This window comes from Equus quagga, unplaced genomic scaffold, assembly GCF_021613505.1.
Source record: "Equus quagga isolate Etosha38 unplaced genomic scaffold, UCLA_HA_Equagga_1.0 208637_RagTag, whole genome shotgun sequence".
Classification (NCBI taxonomy): domain Eukaryota; kingdom Metazoa; phylum Chordata; class Mammalia; order Perissodactyla; family Equidae; genus Equus; species Equus quagga.
This window is the reverse complement of record NW_025799057.1, coordinates 44,427-50,935: the sequence shown is the minus strand read 5'-3', so window position 1 is coordinate 50,935 and position 6,509 is coordinate 44,427. Positions and strand designations below refer to the sequence as shown.

Sequence of the window (6,509 nt, the reverse complement as noted above, 5' to 3'; positions counted from 1 at the left end):
TCAGAGAGGTAACAGGGAGCCAGGCCGTGCAGGGCCTCGTAGGCCACTAGAAATTCTTTGGCTTTTGCTGTACGTGAGATCTGAAGTCCCCGAAGGCTTGGCTTCTTAGAGGAGTGACAAGTTCTGAATTGCGTGTTGCTAGGAGCCCTGTGGCTGCTTGGTGGTGAGGAGGCTGGAGTTGGCCTCGGGGTGAAGCAGAGAGACCAGCTAAGAGGGCGCTGCCCAGAAATCCTGGTGACAGATGGTGGGCCCTGTGGGTGAAGCCTGTGTGCCCTTGTTGTCCTGCAGAGGGAACAATCAGGACGAGGAGGAGAACCAGGTGAGAGCAGTGCTGGGGCACTGAGGGAGGTCCACAGGGAGTGGGGGGCGCGGGGGCCCAGCGCAGTGGGCTGGAAGTGCTCCCGGGCTCAGGCCATCGCTGGCCGTTGTGAGTGCATCGGGGCAGCAATAGGTCACGACGGGAGTGTAGAGACCACGGCCTGTCCTTTCTCAGGTGTCAGCGTGAAGAAAATGAGAGCGCTGGGGAGAACGAAGGCAGGCTGTTTCCTTCAGGTATGTATTAGTAATCGCTGACAACTGTGGAGTGTGCACTCTGTGCTGGGGACTGTGCTGAGCACTTCACGTTCTGTACACGAGGAATCTGAGGCCAAAGGAGGTGGAGAACTCGCCTGAGTGCCCTAAGCCAAGGAGAGGCAGCAGTGGGATGTGGGCCTGAGCAGCCTGGCTCCTTCTTCGCTGCCCAGAAGCACAGGGTGGTGCTCAGTGGCCAGAGCCTGGTGACCTGCTGTGTGGAGACACGCATCCTTCTGCTCCTTCCTCCCCTCAGTCCAGAAACACTCCTGGGGGTAGAGGTATTATGTTGTGTTCTATTAGCAGAGTTAAATTGTAGACAGACTCCCCCATGCAAGCAGTTAGAAGAATTTTTAGTATTTATTTCCTCGTTTAACTTGTCGGAAATTTCTAAAGTAAAGCAATTTTTCTTCAGAATGAATTATTTTCAAGTAAATGAGGATCTTTCAAAGATAAGCTTATTACCTTGCATCTTAGGTTTGCAATAAAACATTTTGCTGATTTAATTTGGATGATTATTGATGCTTCAACAGTGTAATAAAATCATTTTAAGAACATAATTGTGAACACGCCCAAGATCTCCAGGTTTTAACCCATCTGGTTAATTCTGTTCTATGATTTTTTTCAGTGCATTCATTAGCAACTATATCAAGGAATAGCCTCAGTGCAGCGAGGGCAGCCCTTGAATGAGAAAGTTTCAATCACAAGGACTGCCAGATGCAGATGGACTGTCTCTAGTCCTGGCCTCTTCCCTGCGCCTGGTGGGTGAGCAGGCCAGGCCTAGCTGAACGTCTTCGTGGGCCACTTCTTATGGAGTGCTGTTTGTTTGGCACGTTTACATCAGACGTACAGTTTCACCAGCCAAAGCAATGACAAGGGAATTCCATTCCTGGCTGGGTCTTTCCCTGAAGGCATCAGAGGGCATTCATGTATATTGTCTATACCACCTCTCTCCCACCCATTTCCTTCAAATCCCCAGGCCATGAGGAACACATTTCTCCATCCCAGACTGCAGTGGTTTCTTGCCACTCTACCACCACCATCCCCACTCCCTTCTCCTAGCAAGAAAGAGTCCTAAGGAGAAGAAGGGTCCAGTAACCACCAGACCATGCCAGATCCTCCTTAGTGGGTTGGCTAGAACTCTGAGTCAGGGCACTCACCTGTGTTAGTAATCTTTATTCTGTCAAAATCTTAAAAATTTTTAATTAATGACTATTTAGTTTCATATTACCTTTACTTTAGTTACTAAGCCACACTAACACAAACTCACACTCATACACATACACGCACACACTCATGTTACAATTATTTTAGAGATTGTAAACTTTTAGATATTATTTGTTTTGACATTGCTATCACAATTATGTGTTTAATTTGGTTTGAATGTAAACTTTTCCTGAATGACTCAGCAATAAATGTGAGTTGTAAATAAGAGAACTAATTTACAAATAGCTATTCCTCTTATTACATAGAATGTATTATCCTTACCATTTTTAAATATTATGAAGAATATATAGAGTGTAAGCTTCTTGAGGACAGAGATTTTTGCCTGCTTGTGTTACTGCTGATTCTCCAGTGCCGAGATTGGTACATGACTCATAGTAGGAGCTGAATCATTTATTTTGTTGTTTTTGTTAAAAAGGAAATATATAGTAGTCATATACAATAGATATTCAGTCATGGTTCTTAAATTGGGATAACTTTGAGCATTTATTATGAAGAAAATAGGTGTCTTTATTTAACTCTTTCATTGACTCCGTTGGTTAGATTTTTGACCAAAAAAAAGCATTTTAAAAAATATATTTTTCAATAAATATTTTTAAGTTAAAAAGAACATAATATCATATTTCATCAAATCTCAATACCATTAATTATAAGACATGCCATTGTTTTACATATCACTAAGAAAGACTAAAAAACTATCATTTAAATTATGATGCCATTGATTGTAAAATCTATCCTTATTTCAAAGATGTTAAAATGTGGAGGGAAAATGTGTATCTTAGAAGAGATGAAATATGGTATATAGGAAGTTTAGGAATTTGAAAACAATCATATGTAAAGTTGCTACTCTAAGATGTCTGACATATGACCATTTTGTATATTCTTTTCAGTTCTTTATATATAAATATATGTATATGTATATACTTTTTTTTTACATTTTATCATGGAAAACTTCAAACATATATAAAGTATAATGAACCACCGTGTACCAATCACCCAGTTTGAACATTTATAAACTCATGGCCTATCTTGTTTAATTTCTATCGCCTCTCATCTCCCAACCACTAGCTTTTGGTTTGTATTCCTCGCTGTAATGATATTCCGATGATCAGGGACTGTGTCCATCTTGTACACCATTTTATCCCCAGCACCTAGGACAATGTCTAATAACATATAGTGGCTATTCAATTCATTTTTGCTGGATGAATATATTTATTCAGATAAAATAAACACTTCCCTAGAAAAATCTAATTTATCAAATAGGTCAAGAAATAAACAGAAAGCTTTAATAGTCTTCTAATCATTGAGTCAGTTAGTTAAAAAATTTCTGATAAAGTAAACAAGCTCAGATGGTTTTATAAGTAAGTTCTGCCAAACAGTGAAGGATTGGTTGATTCCAATAGACATAATCTCTTTCAGGAAGTAGAGTAGGAGGGAGCACTCCTCACCTCATTGATGAGGCCAGCATAAGCTTGATACCAAAACCTGACAGGGACAGAAGAAAATAGAACGATTACATGCTTTTCTCAACCATGAACATAGATGCAGATGTCCTAAATGAAACGTAAGCAAATCAAATCAAATGGCATAAAAAGTTAGTAACAGGTCATGGTTTCATGTTAGAAATTCAAATAATGTAATTTATCACATGAAATGATGAATGGGAAAATCATAGATCATTTTACTAGAAAGAAATTAGATAAAATTGGTAATTAATAAAAGAGAAAAATCTCTCAGCACACTAGAAATAGAAGAAACAGTCCTTAACCTGATTAGAGGTATTTTGGGGAAAAAACCCTACAAGAAACATCCTGCCTCATGGGAAATGTTGAAAGCACTTCCTTTCAGGCAAAAAAAAATCCCTGAGACTAAAGCTCTTAATTAGACTACTCAGGCAAGATAAATCAATACAAGTTTGACGATGAGAAAAGAGGTTACAAAGCTGTCATTCTTCACAGATGATGTGATTTTTTTACTTAGAAACCATAAAAGAACCAGATATTAGCCATTGGAATTCGTAAGAGAGTTTAACAAGGGTACTGGATACAAAATCAACATAAAAATCGATTTTACTTCTACCAGCAACAGTGCATTTAAAATGTAATCAACCAAAAAAGACGTTCCATTTTGAATAGCATTATTGTATACCTAAGGATGATCAGGCAGTTCCACCCATTAAAGAATCACCTTGTAGTGAAGCTGTGTTAATTTAAAAAGCAAATTTGCCAGTTATTATATCTAAAAATGAGTTTATTCAGGAATAACCAAAAGAATTGCAATTCGGGATGTACATGCTATGGCAAACCATAGTCAAATCTGGAAAAGAAAGAAGGGGAGCTGCTTTTATAGAGAAAAAGGGGGAGTAGGGAGGGGCCGTTTCAAATGAAAATTCACTGGGGGAAAGTAGCAGTTCATTGGCTGAGCTGTGGTTTTTCTCATTGGCTGAGCTGTTGCAGGTGGGAAGAGAAATCTTCCTTCAGTGGTTTTACTTCCTGTCCAAGAAGCAAGCATCAGTCTTTTCCTTTTTGGTGTAAATGACAGTGTGTGATAGGGCATGAGAGCTCCCCTATGGGCCTTCCCAACTCCAAATTAGTTAAGGTTTCTTTTATTAATTTCCACAACTGGAAGAAGCTTCAGATCTCATCAGGATTAAACTTCATCCTTGGGACAGAGGGGAGATTGCTACCCAGCTAGAGAAAGGAAGTATGCTCTTGGCATAGTTGGAGCCACAAGGCACGTCTTCATACAGAGCACCATTGTCGACATCCAAATACGGTCTATGTCCTGACCACATTCTAGTATTGGCTAAGTGCTTTCTGCTTTGTCCCTTCACTCTCATCCTGGCAATGAAGGGCAGGGGGAAGAACAAAGGGCCGCGGTTGAACATCCAGCGCCAGCTGCTTTGTTGAGAACAGAGGGGAGGGAGGGAAGAACTCATGTTTGTTGAGCGCCTGTTATCTGCTAGTTACCAGGAATGTCCACATCACATCAGCATTAGATGTTGAGATGGCTGAAATAACTCACTCAGCAGAACAACGGCATGCTGGGAGAGAAGGGAAACTAAGTCAGAAGAAGGGAGTTAGTGAGAACCAGCCAAAAGTTGTAAAGCAAGCTCACCTAGCCATCCTGTCCTCTTCATGAGCATCTCCCCTTCAACAGACGTGGAAGCTAAGAATCAGGGTAAATGACTCCTCCAGGATCCCACAGCTAGTTAACAGTAGAGCTCAATTTGGGTTCTCTTCTGTCCCAGAGAAGCCGCACACCCTTCTTGTACCAACACGGCACGCAAGAGAGAGAAAAGGGGGTGTCTGACTTTGCTTGGGCATCTCTGCAGGTGGATGTCAGGTGTTGAACTGCAGAAGAACTCAAATAAGAAGGGAAACACCATGAGATAGAGTGCCCCATTCCTCCTTGGCAGCTGGCAATATGGGGGGGGGGGGGGGGAGAGCAAAAGAAAGAAAGAATGAAAAAAAAAGAAAGAAACCGAGGTAGCTGAAAGGCATACATTCTGGAGAGCTCAAAAGGCAAAACATAAAAAATTATATTCTAGCTTGGAATTTATCTTAATGAGCAAGACTCAATCAATGGAAAGTGACAGATGGGATAATTTAAAGTTCAAGTTTCCTTCTGTTTCTTTGTACGACAGAAAACAAACTTTTTAAAAATCTTTTTTCTTCCCAGCTAGAGGGATCCTGAGACCCACAGGAAAAAGAGGGCACCATGTCCCTTTCTTCACAGCCCCTTCTCCCAAGTGATGGAGAAGAAGGAACAGAGTGCTCTCACTCCCTCTCCTTAGGCAAGGAGCTTGCGCTAGGGGACAGAAGGAGGGTACATTTTTGGAGGGTTTCAACTCATGCTTTTGTAGTCTTTGGACATCACCTTGACTTGTGACCCAGCAAGTTCTTTAGCTGACAGAAATGTGTACAGATGTTCAACAAAAGATGTGTACAAGAAGTGACTGCGTAGAGTAAGGAAGAAGTAGAAAGCCTAGTTAGGAGCCTATTAGAATAATCCAGGAGAGTGGTAATGGAGGGTTTGACAAGTGCAGTAACAGTGGAGGTGCAATGACCTGGTCACATTCAGGTTCTTGTTGAACATAGAGCTGAGGATTTGCTGATGGAGTTAATGTGGGGCATGAAGGAAACAGAGGAGTCAAGGAGGACACAAAGGTGTTTGGCTTGAAGAATAGGAAGGAAAGAATTGCCATTTACCAAAATAAGGAAGAGAGGGAAAGGAGATTTGGGAGGAAGAAAACACAAAGTCTTAATAAATAAACCCTTCACAAATAATAAATAATTCTATTTAACAGAGTAAACCTATGAAATCAGAGAAACTAAGTTTCCCGTAAGTGTTCCAATATATAAACAATAGATAAACCTAGTAAGAGCTCTACTTAAAATTCCAACTCTAAAGTCATTATTCAATTACGTATTTTAAATGGGAACAACAGGAGCCACAGCGTCTCTGGGCCGAGCTGTCGTGGGCAACTAGAGGGGTTGACCTGCAGCATTACCTCATAAAACACATGAATTATTAAAGAAATTGAAGTGAGTGTCATCGCCCTAATCAAGTGGTGCATTATGTGCATATAAGTGATTATGATGTTAGAGAAAGTGATGTAATGATCAGAGTGGTAATTTGATTTTGGTGTTGATAGTAGACTAAAAGCAAATTCCTGTTGTAAAATCATATAACCCCTCTTTTTATCTTTTTAA

General features: G+C 40.6%; 1 long non-coding RNA gene across 1 annotated transcript; it reads left to right on the top strand.

Moving 5' to 3' along the window:
- The first annotated feature begins 14 nt into the window (after positions 1 to 14).
- On the top strand, positions 15 to 2,222 carry LOC124233642 (uncharacterized). Its single transcript, XR_006887109.1, has 3 exons — positions 15 to 319; positions 494 to 552; positions 1,199 to 2,222. It is a non-coding gene; the product is annotated as an uncharacterized LOC124233642 (long non-coding RNA).
- Positions 2,223 to 6,509: the final 4,287 nt, after the last annotated feature.